At 36.8% G+C, this 22,443-nt stretch overlaps 1 pseudogene; it reads right to left on the bottom strand.

The window, feature by feature from the left end:
- The window catches only part of LOC136159720 (zinc finger protein 33B-like), a 42,224-nt pseudogene extending 20,597 nt beyond the window's left edge, over positions 1 to 21,627 (bottom strand).
- Positions 21,628 to 22,443: the final 816 nt, after the last annotated feature.

Genomic DNA, 22,443 nt, shown 5'->3' with positions numbered 1-22,443 from the left:
TTCATTACATTCAAAAGGTTTCTCTCCTGTATATACTCTCTGATGTTTGGTGAGTTTTGACTTTTCACAGAATGCTTTTTCACATTCATTACATTCATACACCTTGTCTCCTATGCATGTTCTCTGAGTTACATTAAGAACTGACTTCTCCCAGAAAGGTTCCCCCAGGTTGTTACATTCAAATGTTTTCTCTCCTGTGTCAATAAAGTTTGATCTGCTGAACTTACCCACTTTGTCATTATGTTCATAATCTTTCAGCTTCAAATGTTTCAAGAAAGATACCTTTTCAAAGGTTTTACCATATTCATTAAACTCATAAAGACTTTCTCTTTTTTGTGTCATCTTATGGACCATGAGAATTGAATAATTACAGAATGTTTTGTCACATTCATTATGTTCACAAGGACCTTGTCTTTTGTGAGCTTGTTTATATGTGATGAAAACTGTCTTCTCACAGAAATCTTTCCCACATTCTTTATATTTAAACAACTGCTCTACATGTTTAATTTTCTCATATGGAAAGAAGTCTTCATTTTGACTGACATACTTTCCATTCTGAATTAATTCATAAGGTTTCTCTCTCACATGAGCTTTTTCATGGTTACTATGAAGGAATAATTTTTCATATGCACTGAGATCATCAGACTTCTTTCTTAAATAGTTTTTCTCAATAATTAATTCTGAAATATATTTCAAACTCATCCCACTTGTGTCACATTTACAGGGTATTTTTATAAAAGGAACTGGGTATGTGCTGAAATTAAACATTTTTCCTAATATATTACCTCTCTCTATAGTCAGTGTTTTGTTGTTGATAGATGGAGATTGCCAAAAAGGTCTGTTGTGCATTTCCTGACTCTGTTCCAGCTGGTTAACAATCCTGCAGACTTCTAGAAATGAGCAAAAAATTGTATATTATTAATTTTATTATAATTATGATAAACTTACCCTTATATACAAATACCCTTTTATATTATTGACTCAGTTTCTTTAAATAAGAGTAATCCAAGATGTCTGTGCCCCCCATTCTTTCAGCTTAGAAGAAAGAAACAACCTGACACAGTGGAAATGGGGAATAAAAACTCAGAATGAAGACATCTATATTTGACAATGTTTACATAGGTAAATACTTCAAGACTTAATATAGAGGTTAATAATAAATAAAGACACAGTGAATAAAGGAGGACATACTCAGGGGGAAAAAAGACTGAGCCAGGTCTGGGAAATGCAGAGAACCAGAAAAAAAAAAATGAAGATTAGTACATAAGAGTGCCCTGGAGAGATATTAGAGGATTGATTTGATCTTTTGAAGGAAACAAATGAGACTTTACCTAATTTTCTTATACTTAATATACTGTAGCTAAATAGCTATGCTTTACATGTTTCTAGTGTTTCTAGCTGAATTCTCCTTTTAAAATTATTTTTATTTTTTACCTCTCCTTGCTATTCTTTGGAACTCTACATTCAGATGGGAATATCTTTCCTCTTCTCCTTTTCTTTTCACTTCTCTTTTTTCCTAAGCTATTTGTAAGGCCTTCTCAGACAGCCATTTTGCTTTTTTGCATTTCTTTTCCATAGGGATGGTCTTAATCCCTGTCTCCTGTACAATGTCACGAACCTCCGTCCATAGTTCATCAGGCACTCTATCAGATCTAGTCCTTTAAATCTACTTCTCATTTCCACTGTATAATCATAAGGGATTTGATTTAGGTCATACCTGAATGGTCTAGTGGTTTTCCCTACTTTCTTCAATTTAAGTCTGAATTTGGCAATAAGGAGTTCATGATCTGAGCCACAGTCAGCTCCCGGTCTTGTTTTTGCTGACTGTATAGAGCTTCTCCATCTTTGGCTGCAAAGAGTATAACCAATGTGATTTTGGGGTTGGCCATCTGGTGATGTCCATGTGTAGAGTCTTGAGAAAACAACAGAATGGGAAAGACTAGAGATCTCATCAAGAAAACTAGAGATACCAAGGGAATATTTCATGCAAAGATGGGCTCGATAAAGGACAGAAATGGAATGGACCTAACAGAAGCAGAAGATATTAAGAAGAGGTGGCAAGAATACACAGAAGAACTGTACAAAAAAGATCTTCATGACCCAGATAATCACGATGGTGTGATCACTCACCTAGAGCCAGATATCCTGGAATGTGAAGTCAAGTGGGACTTAGAAAGCATCGCTATGAACAAAGCTAGTGGATGTGATGGAATTCCAGTTGATAAACTTCAAATCCTGAAAAATGATGTTGTGAAAGTGCTGCACTCAATATGCCAGCAAATCTGGAAAACTCAGGAGTGGCCACAGGACTGGAAAAGGTCAGTTTTCATTCCAATCCCTAAGAAAGGCAATCACAAAGAATGCTCAAACTACCGCACAATTGCACTCATCTCACACGCTAGTAAAGTAATGCTCAAAATTCTCCAAGCCAGGCTTCAGCAATACGAGAACTGTGAACTTCCAGATGTTCAAGCTGGTTTTCAGAAAAGGCAGAGGAACCAGAGATCGAATTGCCAACATCTGCTGGATCATCGAAAAAGCAAGAGAGTTCCAGAAAATCATCTGTTTCTGCTTTATTGACTATGTCAAAGCCTTTGAGTGTGTGGATCACAATAAACTGTGGAAAATTCTAAAAGAGATGGGAATATCAGACCACCTGACCTGCCTCTTGAGAAACCTGTATGCAGGTCAGGAAGCAACAGTTAGACCTGGACATGAAACAACAGACTGGTTCCACATAGGAAAAGGAGTACGTCAAGGCTGTATATTGTCACCCTGCTTATTTAACTTATATGCAGAGTATATCATGAGAAACGCTGGGCTGGAAGAAGCACAAGCTGGAATCAAGATTGCCAGGAGCAATATCAATAACCTCAGATATGCAGATGACATCACCCTTCTGGCAGAAAGTGAAGAGGAACTAAAAAGCCTCTTGATGAAAGTGAAGGAGGAGAGTGAAAAATTTGGCTTAAAGTTCAACATTCAGAAAACTAAGATCATGGCATCTGGTCCCATCACTTCATGGGAAATAGATGGGGAAGCAGTGGAAACAGTGTCAGACTTTATTTTTGGGGGCTCCAAAATCACTGCAGATGGTGACTGCAGCCAAGAAATTAAAAGACACTTGCTCTTTGGAAGGAAAGTTATGACCAACCTAGATAGCATACTTAAAAGCAGAAACATTACTTTGCCAACAAAGGTCCATCTAGTCAAGGCTATGGTTTTTCCAGTTGTCATGTATGGATGTGAGAGTTGGACTGTGAAGAAAGCTGAGCACCAAAGAATTGATGCTTTTGAACTGTGGTGTTGGAGAAGACTCTTGAGAGTCCCTTGGACTGCAAGAAGATCCAACCAGTCCATCCTAAAGGAGATCCATCCTGGGTGTTCATTGGAGGGACTGATGTTGAAGCTGAAACTCCAATACTTTGGCCACCTCATGCAAAGAGTTGACTCATTGGAAAAGACCCTAATGCTGGGAAGGACTGGGGGCAGAAGGAGAAGAGGATGACAGAGGATGAGATGGCTGATGGCATCACCGACTTGATGGACATGGGTTTGGGTAGACTCTGGGAGTTGGTGATGGACAGGTAGGCCTGGTGTGCTGGATTCATGGGGTCGCAAAGAGTCGGACACACCTGAGCAACTGAACTGAACTTATTTTTTTATATATTAATTTATTATACTGTTAATACCAATTAAATTTATGGAAAAGCACAAATTTGTTCCTGCTTAAGAAGACCTGTAGCAACCTACTTTCTTATTCTCCCTCTACTCATGTGACTGACAAAGAATACAAATGTCTACCAGGAACGTAAAATGAAAGAGACAAGGAAGATTGAAAGAGGGCCAGAACTATTTGTTTTTAGTTTTGGTATATTCATCTTAGTCTCTAAGTTTCTGCAAAAGTTATGTTACCCTACCAACAAATGCTAACTTTTCCTCATCTTAAATTTGCTGTGATGAATTTAATACATTAATACACTTTTTTAACTTCTAAACAGAACTCTACATTTCTGGGTTTTATTTATATTTAAAACCATGGAGGACCTAACCTAAAATAATTACTGATACTTATATTTATTTACCCTAAGAATTCTCAGCTAGACTTCACCTTGCTATCTTCCTATGAATAGGAATATACAATATAACAATGATGGCCTTACTCAAAAACCTGTCCAGAGTTCTTTGTCTCCAAGCACCATTAGACAAAATAGACTTCAGGTACAATTCTAGGGGGAAAAATACTTTTTACCAACTATATTCATATTGGGTATCTATACTATCACTCCACAAAGCCATAATAAATGTATTCTTTCTAGAAATGACAGACTATTAATTTGCCAGAAATTGTTCAAGTTCAACCAAGACTTTCAATAAGCAGGCTTACATTCCCATTTTGCCTTTGCTCAGAACCTAAACAACTAAACATCAGGGAAATTACACTGTGTCATATCTGTTTCCAAATAAATCTTTATAACATCTCTACAATTTCAAGTTATATTTACATTGAAATTTAAAATTAATTACATTCCGTACCTCTCATTCTGTCACAACACTGAACAATACTCCTTTGTAGCATAAACGCCCTCTATTAACTGCTAAAATTTAAAATATTCAGCTGTCTTTTTTTCTCCTCCTTTTTCTATCCGTAACCTATGATCTTACAAGTGTTTATCTCTGATTTCCTTTGAATACTGGAATTAGTGGTCCTTCACAAGTTGTGTGTTTTTCGAAACACAAATCTTATTTTTTATTCAAACCTTTAATTTCTGAACAGGAATCTAGAGGTTTACAACTCAATATCTGAATTGAAAGGTTAATTTCTTGCAGTGTTTTCTGAATGAATCAATATAAAGGGCCTCTCATTCATCGAGAGTTACAATTAAGATATGATCCAATATCCATTATAAGTTATATAACAAAATAAGATAGGCTCTCTTTGGAGAAAGCATAACATAGATAAGAAAATAGCCTCATTCAATATCCATACACTATCAAGAATCAGAATCTATAGCTGATAATGCAAATCAAAACAAACAAGAAACATTTCATAAAAGCTGGGGAAACAAAATCAAAATCCAGAAACAGTCTAAAAAGGAAAGCAAAAAACCAAAAGTTTAAAAATGTTAATAATGACAATAACAGGAAAATTAACAAACTATCACCACAAGCCAGGCTCTGCTCCATGTACTTTCACAAATTAATTCATGAGAATCATTAAGTACACAGAATCCAAGACACAGCTGTAGGAAAGGAAAGCATATATAAGGATCGTATTCAGGAAGGATTAAATGGGAGTTTGGCAGCCTCAGTTTTGTTCCATAGAGATGAGATATAGCAGTATTTAAAGCATGATTGAAAGAGAAAAACTTAAATGTCATATATTACATTTTGGGAAAAATGTAACTCAAGTTAATAACATGATAAACTAAATGGTTTTGGGGGGAATATAATTTCATTTAGAAATTAGAACAAACTAAAAGAATATGGTTAGTGTTTTGGGTGGTATCAGTGGAAAATGAGAAAATAAAAATATTTTTTTAACACTTTTACAAAAGTATAACAATAATATCTGTAAGAAAGGATGAGAGAAAAATAAAATGATGGTATGTCAGTTGTAAGAGTAGAAGGTTCATAGAGTCTAATAAATGAAAATAAGTATGGAAGATTGTGCTTTGTGAATGATTATTTTAATACAGTTCTTGCCATACTGGAGGAATTGGAGTATCCTGTTAGAGGTACTCTGGAGATAGGTAAAACGCTGAATATTGAAATAGCAAAAGATGCTAAAGACAAATATCAAGTCACTAAAACCTGATGTCTTATAGATTAATTTTATTTTATTTTTGAAGATCCAATTTGAAAATTTTACTTCTGACTGGTAAATTTAGTCCTTATACAATTATAGTCATTATTATATCACATTGTCTCCTACATTTTACTTTCTGCTTTATATCTGTCAGCTTTACCACTACTTCTACTGTACCTTTCTTCCTTTGTTTTAGACTGATTTGATTTTTGTTATGTTTTCCATTTTCTTCTCTATACAACTTTGAAGGTTATACACACCTGTTTCTCCACTTTAGGTGGCTGTGCCTTAAATTTTGTCATTAATATTTAACTTAAAATCTAAAGTGATTCTATAATCTGAACCTCTTTTTCTAACAGAAGAATCAAATACAATTTGATCAACTCCCAACTCAATTATGAAACTGTCTTTTAGTACAAATTAGGTATCATAATTATTTTTACCCGTATATTGTTTAGACTTACCCATAAGTTTCCTAATTTCTTGTCACTTACCACTCCTCTCAATTATTCATTAGGTTTCGTTTTTTTTCTCTTCCTATAGTATCTCTGTTAGAATTTTACTAACAAAATTATACAGTAAAAGGTATTGCTTCTGTAATTTATTTCAGGACCAATCCAAATTTAACAATGTATCCTGACAAACATTCTCTCCTTGACTAAATTTTAGTTAAGCTCCTCTGAGACCTATTCTTGATGAGGTCTCAACCATGGCCTTTCATGTCTGTCTCTACTGAGCATGAATTTAGCATGAATCCTTGTCAGTCTAGGGAGAATCTCTTCACACATAAGTTCCTCATGTTTCAACCTTGATATATAAACCCTTGGCCTGAATTTAGCAAGAATTCTATAAGGCCAGTTTAGCAAGAATCTCCTCACCCTTGATGTTAACTCTTAGTAATTTTCTATTCACTTACCCCTTCACTCTGCTGACTACAAATCCTCAGCTGTCTTTGCTGTATTTAGAGTTGAGCTCAGTTTTATAAAAAAAAAACTTTATCCCCCTACTGCAATAGCTAATGAATAAAATCTATATCACCTTTAACTAGTATCTGGCTTTATTTCTCTTCAACAAATCTCAACCTTTAAAAATTACAATTTTTGTTTTTTGCTTCAATTTAGATGTCTCTAGCAATGTCTCATTTCTTAGGAGGCAATGTGATTTTCCCTCTGGCTGTTATTAAGATTTTCTATTTTGGAGAAAGAACTGCTTTTATGGAATTAATATTGAATATCTTTTATTCCTTGCTATTTAGTTCAAATTTTATGTCAGTTTCTTCTTGCTTATTTTTCTCATCTTTCTGAATATAATTTCAGCAGTACCTATTCTCCCTTGATTACTCCAATTTGTTTACTTCACTGATTTTGTTTCAACTGTTTTCTGAATTTGACATTCTATAATTGTTTTCTACCTTACTAGCATATTTCTTGAATTCTTCTATCACAGAAGTAATCAATTCATTCTATTTAAAATTCATGGTTTAATATTTTGTAACATTTCTTATGTACTTTATAACTACTCTGATCATAAAACAACTCTATCTAATCTACTACTTTTGTTACCTTTTCCACCCCTTATTTCTTGTAATTGTCTTGAATGAATTTGTGCTGGTTCCTTTTTGATTATTCAGGTTCAAAGAACATGAGCTTTTTAAGAAATAGCTAACTAGATGAGGTTTACTTGGGAGAGGGAATAGAGCCATGTCTTAGACCAACAGGATAATTCCTTATGAACAAGTGCTTTTCACATGTACCAGACTTGGTATATAGATCAACTCAGATCTGCATTCCTTTCTCAACAGAGTAGCAAATGGCTTGTTCTGTTGCTAATCATGGAGTCAGGTAACTGGGGTTGGCACCACTGCCGCTACCGACTGAGGAACACCAAATGTTGTGCTGACTTCACAGAGACTACATTGCCCAAGGAGCTGAACTGGAGCCATGAAGGCTCTGGCTTCCCCAGCAGTTACCTAGAGAGGCTGTCTGATGTAACCCATAAGTGAGAGGGAGTTAAAAACTCTACAGACCAGTCTTATCTAATGAGAGAGAGGAACAAGAAGACAGAAACTTCCCTTCCACTCTCTAGCAAGCTGTTTGAGGACACAGTGATTCACATGAAGACTATGAAGTCTTGCTGACTGTGAAACCAGAGGTGCTTATCACAGAGCCATAGCTAACTAGGTAATGGCCCCTTTGTACCTACCATTCCTCTTCACCAGCCTTACTCCTCATTTTCACATTTTTTAAGGTCTGTACATGAGTTTAAGTAAGCTCCAAGAGTTGGTGATGGACAGAGAAGCCTGGCGTGCTGCAGTCCATGGGGTCACAAAGAGTTGGACATGACTGTACATCCTAGCTAACTGCTATCAAGTAAGTTTTTGCTTTAAATTCTGTGTTCTAGGATTACCCATTAAGATAGCATGTAAGTTTATTAACCCACATTTAGGTGTCTGAGAGGGCCTTTCCGCCACCCCCCCCCCAACAAACAGAAAGTCTCTTTTCTTACATTGTCAGAGAAATAAGAGTACTACTGAAAAATATGGTTTAAGTGTCCACTTCCACACTTTGCCCTAATGAGTCTGCTTTGCAGAACCAAACTGTATCCAAAGAAGTTCCACCTCCCTGGAGGCAACATTGTGGTTAATCTAAAGATTTAGGTTTCACACCTCAGAGTATTTCCTTTACTTTGTCCCTGAAAAGTATTTTGCCAATTCCTCTTACTAAGAGATATGCTTTTGTTTTCCATCCATCTGCCATAAATATATTCCTGCTTGACTTTTTCAGTGATTTTGCCACTTTTATACTTGTGCTGATTTGGGATTTTAGATATCTCTAGTGTAATAAACTGAGTTTGTATTGCTCATTTACATTAATGATTCTGGGTGACCTGAAGGCAAAGATGGAGAAAATAGTCACTTCACACATCCTTCTTCAAAGAAGTTCACTCTGTCCTTTAAATACTGTCTTCACTTAGCTATAAGACACCACATTCTCTGTTTCCACCCAACCTGCAAATGCTCCTTCTCTTTTTTCTGCTGAGTCATCTCATTTTCACATCTTCTGAAAGGTGGTGTCCCAGGATATAAGCCTTCAGACCTTTCAAATATGTGCATTCCTCCTCCTAAGGAGAGATGTTATCTAATCCTTTTGCTTTAAATACTATGTTTTGAAGCTTTAAATACTGTCATAGCTGACATTTTCCAAATAAATATCTACCACCTGGACTCTTCCCTAATGTACTTCTGCTTATATACCCAAAACCTGAATATTTTATAGTCACCTGAAACTTGATGTGTGCAATTTAAACTCCTATTAACTCCTCCCAAACTGTTTCTCCCCATTTTTTCCCAGTCTTGGCAATTGGTGCCTGTTGATCCAGTTTTTCTGAATGAAATCCTCGGAGTCTTTCTTGACTCTTCTCTTTTTCTCACATTCCTTGTCCAATTCAACAGCAAATCTTATAGGTCCCCACCCTCAAAATATATCCAGAAGCCAATCACTTTTATTCTTCCTCACCACTTTCAACCAAGGATAAGCTACCATCACATTTACACAGACAGAAATACTATTTTGATTGACGTTCTTGCTTTCAGCCCTCTTCCCCCAATATTTTCTTTGCTCAGCAGTTAGAGGGATCAATTTAAAAGACATATCAATGTATGTTGCTTACTGGGTTAAATTATGCCAATGGCTTCTCATCTCACTCAGAATAAAATCAAAGTCTTTATCATGGTCCTACATAATTTGAGCACCCAGTGCCTCTACAATGCCAACTCTTACTACTCATTGCTCCTTCATTTCCCCCAATCCAGAGTGATATTTATGTGTCCTCAAAAAAATCAAGTACATCCCTGCCTTATTGGACTGACATTTGATGTTACCTCTGCCATCGAGACTCTCCATGATTCTCATTCTCATTTTATTCAAGTTGATATCATCAGAAAGCCCTTCTTGATATCCTTTCTAAAGTATAACACTCCATCATTCTTACCCTTATCAATTTCCTTGGTATTTACTGGCATATTTTATGTATATACATGTGTTATTGTTTGTTGACTGTCCTTCTCTCCCTATCAGAATGTAAGCTCCATGAGGTCAGGGACAAAATTTAGTTCACTGATGTATTTCCAACACCTAAAACCTGAGTGATGCTCGTGGGTACTCAGTATTTGTTGAATGAAAAAATGAACATATGAGCAACAATTAAGAATAAAAAGAATTCATACCTGTCACCAGGTGACCTATTTAACACACCCTAACTCACCTGGGTAGATCTGGCTTGGAGACTCTGTCTCTAATACCCATGGCTGCTCTCCTCATTCCAACTTGAAGATCAGTTCTGGTTTAGGCATGCAAAACCCTGTGAACAGGAAATGACATGGGAATTGGGCTAGGCTCACAGGCTTTAGGGCTTCTGAAGAAAACAGAACATGAAGCTTCAGACACCCATTTCAAACTTTTACTAGAAAAAGAAAAACATTCTTTATAATGTTTCAACAATCCTTCTAACCACCCTAAATCTGAAGCCTAAATATGATCAAACCCAAAAAAGCTTCCATGGGATTTAGCAAGCAAGAAAGGATGTGCAACTAGGAATCTACATGGAAAACAATTCCTACCCACTGAGATGAGGTGACTATAGTTCTCCAGCATCACATCCCTGTACAGAGTCCTCTGAGCAGGGTCCAGCTTCTGCCATTCCTCCTGAGTGAAGCCCACAGTTACATCCTCAAATGATAAGGATTCCTGAAACAGCACATTTGTGTTCAAATTCAATTAATCAAAACTGGAAGACATGGAAAATCTGTATGAAGTGGTTATACTGTTTACTATTCAGAATTAATAAAAAAATGTTTGTGATGTCTACTTATGCATTCTACTTGGTTGGAGAGGGAGAAATCATAATAGATATTCCCTACTATTGTTATAAGTTATTGGTGCCTGCAAGCCATAAAGAACTCTCCTACTTTGGGGGAATCTGAAGACAAAGCAATGTTACTTTTATCAAGGTGCATATAATCTGAAAACAAACATACATCATATAACTACAATAAGAGGTTAGTATAGTGAAAAGATGTGCAAAGTTGATTGAGGTTACAAAGAGGACAAAAGATCTATTCCTGCTATTAGAGTAGGTTTCACTGAGGAGGTTAAAAAAATATTAGAGTAACATTCATGAACATGGGGCCACAGCATAACCATGTATACATCTAAAATATATAGTTAAAAGAGTAACAATTAGCATATAAGATAGTGCCATTCAGGACTATGATAAGATAAAAAGCTATAGATGTATTCAAGGAATGAGTTATTGAATAATTTTGGACTTAACACCTATAGAATAGGGGTGTCCAAAATATCTGGTTACAAATTTATGATTTAGACAAAAATGTAGGTAGGCACCTGAGTATTTTCTTCCCATAACTGAACAGACTGTTTCACAGTTTTCACCAAGAGTGGATTCCATCTCAAGAAACCACTTTCTTTGCTCATTTATAAGAAGCAATTCCTCATCAGTAAAGTTTTACCAAGAGACTGGAGTAATTCAGTAACGTCTTCTTGCTCCACTTCTGATTCTAGTTCTTTTACCATATCTGCAACTATTTCCTCCATTGAAGTCTTCAATTCCCCAAAGTCATCCATGAGGGCTGAAATCAACTTCTTCCAAATGACTGTTAATGTCGATGCACAAACCTCTTCCTATGAATCAGAAACATTCTAAATGGCTTCCAGAATGGTGAATCCTTTCCAGAAGGTTTTAAACTTACTTTACCAGATCCATCAGAAGAATCACTACCTATGGCAGCTAAATCCTTACAAAATGTATTTCTTAAATAATAAGATGTGAACAGCAAAACCACTCCTAGATCCATAGGCTGAAGATGTTGTATTAGTAGGCATTGAAAACAACATTAATCTCATCGTACATCTCAATCAGAGCTCTTGGATGACTAGGTGCACTGTCAACGAACAGTAAGTCTCAATAGTGGGCTTAAGATATTTACCAAACCATGTTGTAAACCAATGTGCTGTTCTTCCATTTACAGAGCAAAAGCAGAGAAGATTCTTAAGGGACCTAGGACTTCTCATATGGCAAACGAGCACTGGCTTCAACTTAAAGTCAACAGTTGCAACAGCCCCTAAAAAGAGAATCAGCCTGTCCTTTGAAGCCAGGCATTGACTTCTCTCTAGCTATGAAAGTTCTGAATGGCATCTTCATCCAATTTTTAAAAAAATAATTGACATTTTAATGATTTTTTTAAAAAGATTGATTTATTTTTCTGTGCTGGATCTTAGGTGCAGCACATGGAATCTTAACTGTGGCATGTGGGATCTTTTAGTTGCATTATGTAAGAGCTTTAGTTGCAACATGTGAACTCTTAGTTGCGGCATGCAGAATCTAGTTCCCTGACCAGGGATCAAACCTGAGCCCCCTGTATTGGGAGCATGGAGTCTTAGCCACTGTCTTTTTCTGGTTTAAGACTGTTTTGTCTACATTGAAAATCTGTTGTTTAGTATAGCCACCTTCACTAATTACCTTAGCTGGATCTCCTGGATAACTTACTGCAGTTTCTACATCAGGACCTGCTGCTTCACCTTGCACTTTGATGGTATGGAGACAGCTTCTTTCCTTAAACCCCATGAACCAGTCTCTGCTAACTTCAAACATTTCTTCTGAAGTTTTCCTCACCTCTTTCAGCCTTCATGGAATTGAAGAAAAGAAAATTAAGGTCTTCCTCTGGATTAGGCTTTCACTTAAGGGAATATAGTGGCTTGTTTCATTTTCTATCCAAACCACTAAAACTTTCTCCATATCATAATAAGACTGTTTCACTTTCTTAGCATGTGTGTGTTTACCGGAGTAGCACTTTTAATTTCCTTTAAGTACTTTTCTTTTGCATTCACAACTTGATTAACAGTTTGGTGCAAGAGGCCTAGTTTTTGGTCTGTCTAGGTTTTCAACATACTTTCCTCACTAAGTTTAATCATTTCCAGCTTTTGATTTAAAGTGAGAGATTTATGACTCTTACTTTCACTTGAACACTGAGAGGCCAATGTAGAGTTATTAACTGGCCTGATGTCAATACTTTTTTGTCTCAGGGAATATGAAGGTCTGAGGAAAGGTAAAGAAACTGGGAAACAGCTGGTTGGTAGAACAGTCAGAACACATACAATATGTAAGTTAATCTTATATGAATGTGGTTTGTGGGGGTCCAAAACAATTACAATAGTAACATCAAAGATCACTGATCACAGATCACCATGACAAATATAATAATAATGAAAAAGTCAAAATATTGTGAAAATTACCAAAATATGACACCCTGATATGAAGTGTGTATGCTTTTGGAACAATGTGCCAAAGACTCAATGCAGGGGTACCATAAACCGTCAATATATTAAAAAAAATAATAATAATGCAGCATCTGTTAAGTTCAATGAAGCAAAGCACCATAGAACAAGGCATGCCTGTATTATACATGACAATGAAAACACGGAAACGACACGTGTCTTTCAGGAAAGAAATGGAAAACTAAAATGTGGTATGGTCTCATAATAAAACGTTATATGGCATTAGTAAATAAAGTATTAAGCAATTTGGACCAATCTTAAATATCAAAATTTTTTAAAAGTCCCTCTGTGACTCTAGACAGATATTATCCATGCCTTCCCCTCACTTCTGATGGTAGCCAGCAATATGTAAGAGTCTTTGGATTGAAGGTGCAATACTCCAATCTCTGCTTCTGTCATCAGACAGTGTTCTCCCCATTTCTCTCTACCCTAGTGATACTGTGATATAGTGAGGATTATATATTCTTGTCTCTAGCAAGAAGAAGGACATAATAAAAATTAGAGAGACAAATAAGTGGAGTATAAAAATAGAATGAACAAAGCCAAAAGTTGCTTCTCTAAAAATAAATCAACAAAATTAACAAAACCTTAGCCAGACTGACAAAGAAAAAAGAGAAAAGACTCAAAATATTAAAATCAGAAATGAAGATACTTTTACTGACCTAACAGAAATAAAAAGGGTTATAAGACAATACTGCTACAAACAATTACATGTCAAAAAATTAGAAACTGAGATTAAATGAATAAATTCCTAGAAACACAGAAATAACCAATTGACTCAGGAAGAAATACAAAAAGTGAATAGCAAGCAAAGAGATCAAATCAGTAATCAAATATCTCTCAAACAAAGGAAAGTCCAGAACCAGATAACTTCACTGGTGAATTTTAGCAAACATTTAAAGAAGAGTAACACTAATTCTTCCCAAACTCTCCCAAAAATAAGTGGAAGAAATATAGTTGACCCCCAAAAAACACAGGGGTTAGGGGTGATGACCTCAGTGCAGTTGAAAATCTGAGTATAACTTTAAAGCAGGCCATCCTTATCTGGTTCTGCACCTGTAGACTCAACCAACCATGGATTGCGCAGTACTGTAATATTTAGTACTTAAAAAAAATCTACGAGTGGACCTACGAGTTTAAACCTATGTAGTTCAAGAGTAAACTGTATTTCTTAATTCAATGAGGCCAGTGTTAATTACCCTAATATTTAAGCCAAATAAAGGAATCACAATGAAATGAAATTACAGGTCAATATGCCTTAGGAATATAAATGTAATATAAACAACAGAATACTGTAAGATTGAGCCCAAACAACATATTAAAAGGGTCATGGGGAATTCGCTGGCAGTCCAGTAGTTAGGACTCTGTACTTCCACTGCAGGAGGCACAGATTCAATCCCTAGTAAGGGAACCAAGATTCCACAAGCCATCTGGTGCAGCAATCAATCAATCATGAATCACGATGAAGTAGAATTTATACCTGGAAGACAAGAGCAGTTTAACATGAGAAAATCAATTTAATATACTAAATAAAGATGAAAAATCCCCACAAATTGCTCAAGTCAAGCAGAAAAAGCATTTGACTACATCAAAAACCTTTTCAGGATAAAATCACTCAATAAACTAGGAACAGAAGTGAACTTCTCAACATGATAAAAAGGCATGTATGAAAAACTCACAGCTAAAAATATTTAAGGGTAAAAGACTGAAAGCTTTCCCACTAAAGTGAGGAACAAGATGAGAATATTCACTTTGGGCACTTCTATTCAACAGTGTAAAAGAAGTTTCAGCTAAAGAAAACCAGGCAATAAAAAGAAATAAAGGCATCCAAATTAGAAAGAGTAAAGTAAAAGTATCTCTATCTGTAGAACATAATCTTATACATAGAAAATCCCAAAGAATCTATAAAAAAACTATTAGAGCTAATAAATTCAATAAAATTGTAGAACATAAGATTAACACAAAAAAACTCTGTTGTTTTACTATACACGGACAATGAACAATTCAAAAGAATATTAAGAAAACAACTCTACTTATGATAGCATCAAAAAGAATAAAATACTTCAGAACAGAGTTAATCAATGAGGTACAAGACTTGCATTCACTGAAAATTACAAAACTTTGTTGAAAGAAATTAAAGACCTAAATAAATGGAAGGACATCCCCTGTTCATTGGATAAAATACTTAATATGGTCAAGATCAAAATACTCCCCAGAGTTTCACATATTTGATGAAAAATCCACTGGTTTTTTTTTTTTTTTTTTGGCAGAAATGGACACGATCTTTAAATTCACATGGAAATGAAAGGAACCTCAAATAACCAAAACAACCTTGACAAAGATAAACAAATTGTAGGATTAACACATTTTAACTTCAAAACTTGCCACAAAGCTAAAGAATCAAAACAGTATAGAACTGGCATAACGAAACATATAAATCCAGTGAACAAACCTGAAAGTCTGGAAATAAATCTATACTTACCAGGTGGTGCTAGTAGTAAAGAACCCACCTGCCAATGCAGAAGACATAAGAGACGTGGTTCAATCCTTGGGTTGGAAAGATTCCCTTGGAGGATGGTATGGTAGCCCACTTCAGTATTCTCGCCTGGAGAATCTCATGGACAGAGGAGCCTGACGGGCTACAGTCCCTAGGGTTGCAAACAGTCAGACACGACTGAAACAATTTGGCACAAACCTATACATCTCTAGTCAACTAATTCTCAACAAGAGTACCAAGGTCATTCAAAGGAAGGAAAAACAGTCTCGTCAACAAATGGTGTGGGGACAATGGGATATCCACATACAAATAACAAGATTGGATCTCTTCCTGTTATATATGCAAAATTAACTCAAAATAGATCAAAGACCTAAATATATGAGCTAAAACTGCAACACTTTTAGAAGAAATCATAGTAAATCTTCATGATCCTGATTTGGCAACAAGTTCTTGGATATGACATCAACAGCACATACAACAAAAGATAAATAGATTAGCTAAACTTCATCAAAATTAAAACCTTTTTTGATTCAAAGTATATACACTCAAGAGAATGAAAAAACAAGTCAAAGAATGGGAAGAAATACTTGAAAATCATATCTGATAAAAGCCTAGAACTCAAAATGCTTTGATAATAAACAACCCAATTTAAAGATGGACCAAAGACATGAATAGACATGTCTACAAAGTAGATATAGAACTATCCAACAAGCACATAAAAAGGTGGTCACTGGTTATTAGGGAAAAGAAAGATATGACTTCACATACACTAGGAAGACTATAATAAAAAAATGTAGACAACATGTGCTGTTGAGGATGAGGAAAAACAGGAACTCTCATACATTGTTAGTAAAAATGTAAAATTGTGCAGCCACTGTGAAAAAGTTTGGTGACTTCTCATGTAGTTAAAAATAATTAACACAGGACCCAGCACTTGCACTACTAAGCCAATAGCCATAGTTGAAAACAGGTTTTCTTTCTTTAAAAAAAAAAAATGAAATACAATTACTTTAATGAGAATATTCACGACAGGAAAAGATGCAGTGATACAGGCAGAAAACAGGTTTTCAAACAAAAATGTAAACAAATGTTGACAGCACTGTTCACAGCAGCTCTAAGGTGTCTATTAATTGATAACTGTATAAACACAATGAGGTGCATCAATACAGTGGAATATTATTGAGTCACGAAAAGAAATAAAATCTTGGTAAAAGGGTACTAATGTTCAGCTATAAAATGAAAAAGGTCTGAGGATCTAATGTATAACATGGTGACTAAGTCGATAACACTGTACTATATAACTGAAATTTACTAAGAGAGAAATTAAATATCTCATACACAAAAAAAGATAAATATGTGAAGTGGTAGATGTGTTTACTAGATGGGAGGAATCCTTTCATATCAAACTGTCATGATATACAATTGAAATATCTTACAATTTTGTCAATTATACCTTAATAAAGCTGGGGGGAAGGAATAAAGTCTGATACATACAACAATATGGATGAAACTTGAAAACATTACATTAAGAGAAAGACACAAAGTAACACATATTGTATGGTTACATTTATATATAATAGCTAGAAAAGGCAAGTCTTTAAAATCAGGGCATAAATTAGTGGTTGCCAGTGACAGGGGTAAAAGGGGAATAGAGAATGACTTTCAAGGGTATTAGGTTTTATTCAGGGATGATGGAAATGTTCTGGAACTAGACAGTGATGATGCTTGCACAACACTGTGAATATATTAAATGCCACTGAACTTATATCTTAAAATGGCCTTAGCCATTTTAGGGGACTTGGAGGTCCCATGGTTCCACTGCAGGGAGGAATGGGTTTGATCCCTGGTTAGGGAACTAAGATCCTGCATGCTAATTGTTTATGTGTGTTTAAACAATATATACTATTGGTGACTTTAACTGACCAAATTCTAGCAAATGATGAGGAAGAATTCATTCTGCATGAAGGAGACTGAAATTTGATTATGCGCAGAAATGTCTTCTATTAACTGAACACTCTACACACTGAGTAAGATAGAGAATCTTTAAGTTTATTGTAAGGACATGCAGTCAACTTATTCTGTAGATGTTCTAACAATAGTTTTATCCAGGAGTGGAAAAAAACACATCCTGTAGACAACAGAAAGCTGTCCACATGAGCATCAGTAATATGGTCTCCTGAGAAACCTCATTAACTGAGTTTTACTTGAGACCATTATTTGTATCCATTGAAGAATGATTTCAGGCATTTATTTCATGGTTGCCACCAGAAGGTTGTTCATCATTTACATGAAAAGAGACAAAAGGGTTGTTTTTATTTTTTTCAGCTTTCAATGCCAGAAAGTCTTTAGGTTCCAAAAGGAATCAGGCAGCTTTATTCACATGATTAATAAAAGCCACGTAACACAGTCTTATTTTTGGCCATGACTACCAGAACAGTCAGAAATATTTGCAGCTCACTCTGATAACCACATAACCTCTTATAGAGAGAGAGAGTGTGTGTGTGTGCGTCTCCTTGCCAACTCTGCCCTGCTGCTGCTAAGTCACTTCAGTTGTTTCCGACTCTGTGCGACCCCATAGACTCCCCCGTCCCTGGGATTCTCCAGGCAAGAACATCAGAATGGGCTGCCATTTCCTTCTCCAATGCAAGAAAGTGAAAAGTGAAAGTGAAATCGCTCAGTCGTGTCCGACTCCCAGCGACCCCATGGGCTGCAAGTCCACCAGGCTCCTCCGTCCATGGGATTTTTCCAGGCAAGAGTACTGGAGTGGGGTGCCATTGCCTTCTCCAAACACTGCTCTAGTGACCTGCTATTCCAATGCTACTGGCCTGGAAAGGTTAATATCACCATCACCTGCAATCTCAGGCCTCATTCTGGGTTTTACAAACTTTCCTGGTGATTCTAATGCACATTAAAGTTTGAGAACAATTATGCTAGACTGTTTCCCTCAGGTTCATTTGCTATATTTCTACTGTTCTGTTTCAAGTCTAGGAGTCATTAACCTCATAAGATACATTGTAAAACAAATTGTAGAAAGTCTTACAACAACTCACACAGATAGTTTGCTGGTCTTGGAAAAATGCTGAAATCTCTGAAGGTATAGCTGGAATAGAAAAAGAGGAATAAAATCATTAGAGGTACAGATTGCCTGCAACGCTTGGATTTGCATATTTAAATAGATACAAACGTCACCTGGGTAAAATGCTTCTCTATGAAGGAATATCCTTTTCATCCTGGAGAAGGGGCAAGAAGGGCCATATGGAAAAAGTATCCACATGTCTATGTGTGACTGTGATATGGTCATGCAGGTATTGGGTGTAAAAATTTTTCATTGGCTGAATGAAATTAGTTTCTACTTTTTAAAAACAATATATGTAGCTCTTTATTTGAAAGAAATTTAAAAATTACAAGGAAACTGGTCAAATTACAATATTCTAAATGAAGGAACACTAAGCCTTCAGGAGAAGGCAATGGCACCCCACTCCAGTACTCTTGCCTGGGAAATCCCATGGACGGAGGAGCCTGGTGGGTTGCAGTCCATGGGGTCGCGAAGAGTCGGACACGACTGAAGTTATTTCGCTGCAGCAGCAAGCCTTCATTAAATTATACAGCAAATATTGCAATGTAATGGTTATTTTCTTATTTACTGATTGAAACAGAGAATTCACCCAAAGCTATGAAAAAAGGGAAGGAGGCACTTTAAGGTAACATTACTTTTTAAGTGTTTTTCCAATGTATATGTATAGATAAATAACAAGGACTTACTGTATAGCACAAGAAACTATATTCAATATTTTATAATAACCTATATGGGAAAAGAATCTGAAAAAGTGTGTACACACACACATATACACACACACATATGCTTCACAGGTAGCACTAGCGGTAAAGAACCCACCTGCTAATAATGCAGGAGACATCAGAGACATGGGTTCTGGGTTGAGAAGGTTCCCTCCCCGTGGAGGAGGGCACGACAACCCACTCCAGTATTCCTGCCTGGAGAATCCCATGGACAGAGGAGCCTGGCAGGCTACAGTCCATAGGATCACAAAGAGTTGGACATGACTAAAGTGACTTATCAAGAATGCATCAATACATACATATGTGTGTGTGTGTATGTGTGTATGTATAAATACATATGTAACTGAATCACTTTGCTGTACACCTGAAGCACTGTAAGTCAATGATATTTCAATTTTTAAAAATCAACTAATTAAAAAAACATTTAAAAATATGGATGAAAGTAAAAAAAAAGAAAAGTGTGTATAGATCCACAAAAAGTTGCCTTTTAAGAAATGTTTTACCAGTGATGATGCAGCAGCCACTGGCCTGGGTATCAGGAGACTCAACATATCTTCTTGGCTCTGCCACTAACACAAAACCAGGGAAATTCACTTGCACCCTCAGGACTAATTTTTCCCAACTTCTTAACAAGACAAATAGAAAACTCTTCTTATACTGATGTGTGTAAGAAAATCATCAGCATATTTTTAGATGCCAGATTCACTATAAGAGCTCAGAATCTGGGACCAGTGAGTGAAAAATAGAGTGGGGTTAAACCAGGATTGGTAAAACAGAATTTATTCCAATCTAGCTTAAAGCTCCTTTCCCCATACCGTATCCTCAAAACCTTTCCAAGGAAGTTAAGTTTCCTGAGTAGCCTAAACCTCCCTCATTCCTCTCAGCCCAGTTCCCCTCTCTTCTAAAACCTGGTCCGGACTTTGTTCCACTGGGCAGCCTATAATGGCGTCTGAATGTGGCAACATCATCCACATCTCACTTATTCCGAACAGGCGGGTCAAACCTGGGACCTCCTCTGCTAAGAAACTCACTCAAATGGTGGAGCAGTTCACTCCCACGTCCTTTTCTGTGCCTAGAGGCTCCTCCTTCTTACTTCACAAGAGGCACTTTATTCCAAGAAAGATGAGAAATGCGCCTAAAGGACAAATTCATTTAACTGGAACCTTCACCAAGTTCAACTCTTTGTACACATTATTCCACAGAATATCAGGTAAGACCTTGAATAAATTCAAACGCACACTGCTCAGAACACAGAGAAAGCTAGACTGTTACAGAACTCAGAAACAATTATACTGCCAGTCCCAAGGACTCCAAAAGCATTCAGAAATCTCAGATACAGAGCTGCTACATGGAAATATTCAAACATTCAAATTGTGTCTTAACATGTCAAATTATTTCTGCTAAGTGCTGCGGATGATGCAAAGCTGGCTTTCATAATCAAGATAGTAAATGCAGAAGATCATGACATTTGGAGAAAATGTTTGTCTTCTAGTTACCCGATAGTTTCATGACTTTTAATATATAACTGTCCTCTCAGTCTCAGTGTCCTAATTTGTCACAGTGCGGAGAGTTACACTATCCTAGGTGTGAGCCACAAACTAATGAGTGAGAAGAATGATTATTTCTATTGAACATCAGCAGCCAATATTTACTGCCAGGCACTATGTTACATTATTTAATCTTCTGAACAACCCCACGAGGCACATGTTATTAATTCCTCGAGTTTTACACATGAGGAAATGACGTGTCACGTAGGTAACTTTGCTGGATATTCCTATATACCAAGTTCTGCCCTGAACCCAAGCGTCCCTCAAACACGCCCTCTCTTTCAGGCAGGGCTCACCCACCACGCCTATGCACTTGCCTGGCTCGCATCTACCACTCCACCTCGCGGAGGGGCCGGACACACGCGGAAGCGCAGCCTCACGAGGTCCCGGGTCCCCGCGCCCGACGCTGGCTACTTCCCCTGACAGAGACTCCGCCTAGGCAGCCCCTACCTGCCCGCCTTCTCAGGTTCTGACGCCGCGGGTCCTGTGCCCCTCTCTGGAGCCGCGTAGGGTACCTCTCAGCTGTCGCCCAACCATTCTGCCTCGTCTGCCACTCCCACTCGGGCCGCACCTGCTCAAAGCGGGGCGCGCAGACCCGGACGCTTCGAACAGTCTCCCACAATAACCCCTGAGACTTTTTAGAGGCAGAGGCGAAAGGGTATTGCACATGCGCAGAAGGAGCTGCCGACGAGCAAGTCCCATAACCTCGAGCGGCGAGCTCTCAAACTTCCAGACTCTATCTCCCAGAAGCCCGCTCCCTGAGGACCTTGAGAGAATTTCAGAAATCCGACACCATCTTTAGGAATTCAGAGTTTGTGGGCTACTATTTGTAGTTTGTATCTACTATTTGCAGCCCCCAGGGTTTTTTTTTGTTTGTGGGTTTTTTTTTTTTTTTTTTTTTTTTTTAGTACCTCAGAAAAAGTCTCAGAGCCAGTGTGCCTTTTAAAACAGCAAGTTGACCAAAGCAGCAAAGCTGCATATCAATGTCAATTATGAATAAAAATAGGAAAGTTACTTTAACTCCCAAGAAATAAATGAATTAACTACTAGGAAATACTATCAATAAGATGGTACTGTTTTAAAGTAAGCAATAAATAAAAGCCTTTCTTTCAGCAGTGAAAAACATAAGTAAGTTGGCACTTCAGCTATCAAGTAAAAATAAATCCAGGCTTCAGGTAAAGAGAAACATTTTTTAAAAAGGCTATTGCAGTAGAAATAATGCCCTGATTTAAATATCAGAAAGCATCTCAATTAAATAGAAAAAGGATTTTCTTTCCTAGGAAGGAATAAGAAGGATTAACAGGAACTAATTGGGCAAGTGAATGGAGGAGGTGAACAACATGCTTGGGCAGTCTGACAGGAAATTTGTCTGACTCTGATTAGCCCTTTTTAGAATGAGCTTTTAAGGGACAGAGGGATATTCTGTATTTCTGTGTTTGG

This window comes from Muntiacus reevesi, chromosome 2 (genome assembly GCF_963930625.1).
Source record: "Muntiacus reevesi chromosome 2, mMunRee1.1, whole genome shotgun sequence".
Taxonomy (NCBI): Eukaryota; Metazoa; Chordata; class Mammalia; order Artiodactyla; family Cervidae; genus Muntiacus; species Muntiacus reevesi.
This window is presented reverse-complemented; position numbering and strand designations above follow the sequence as displayed.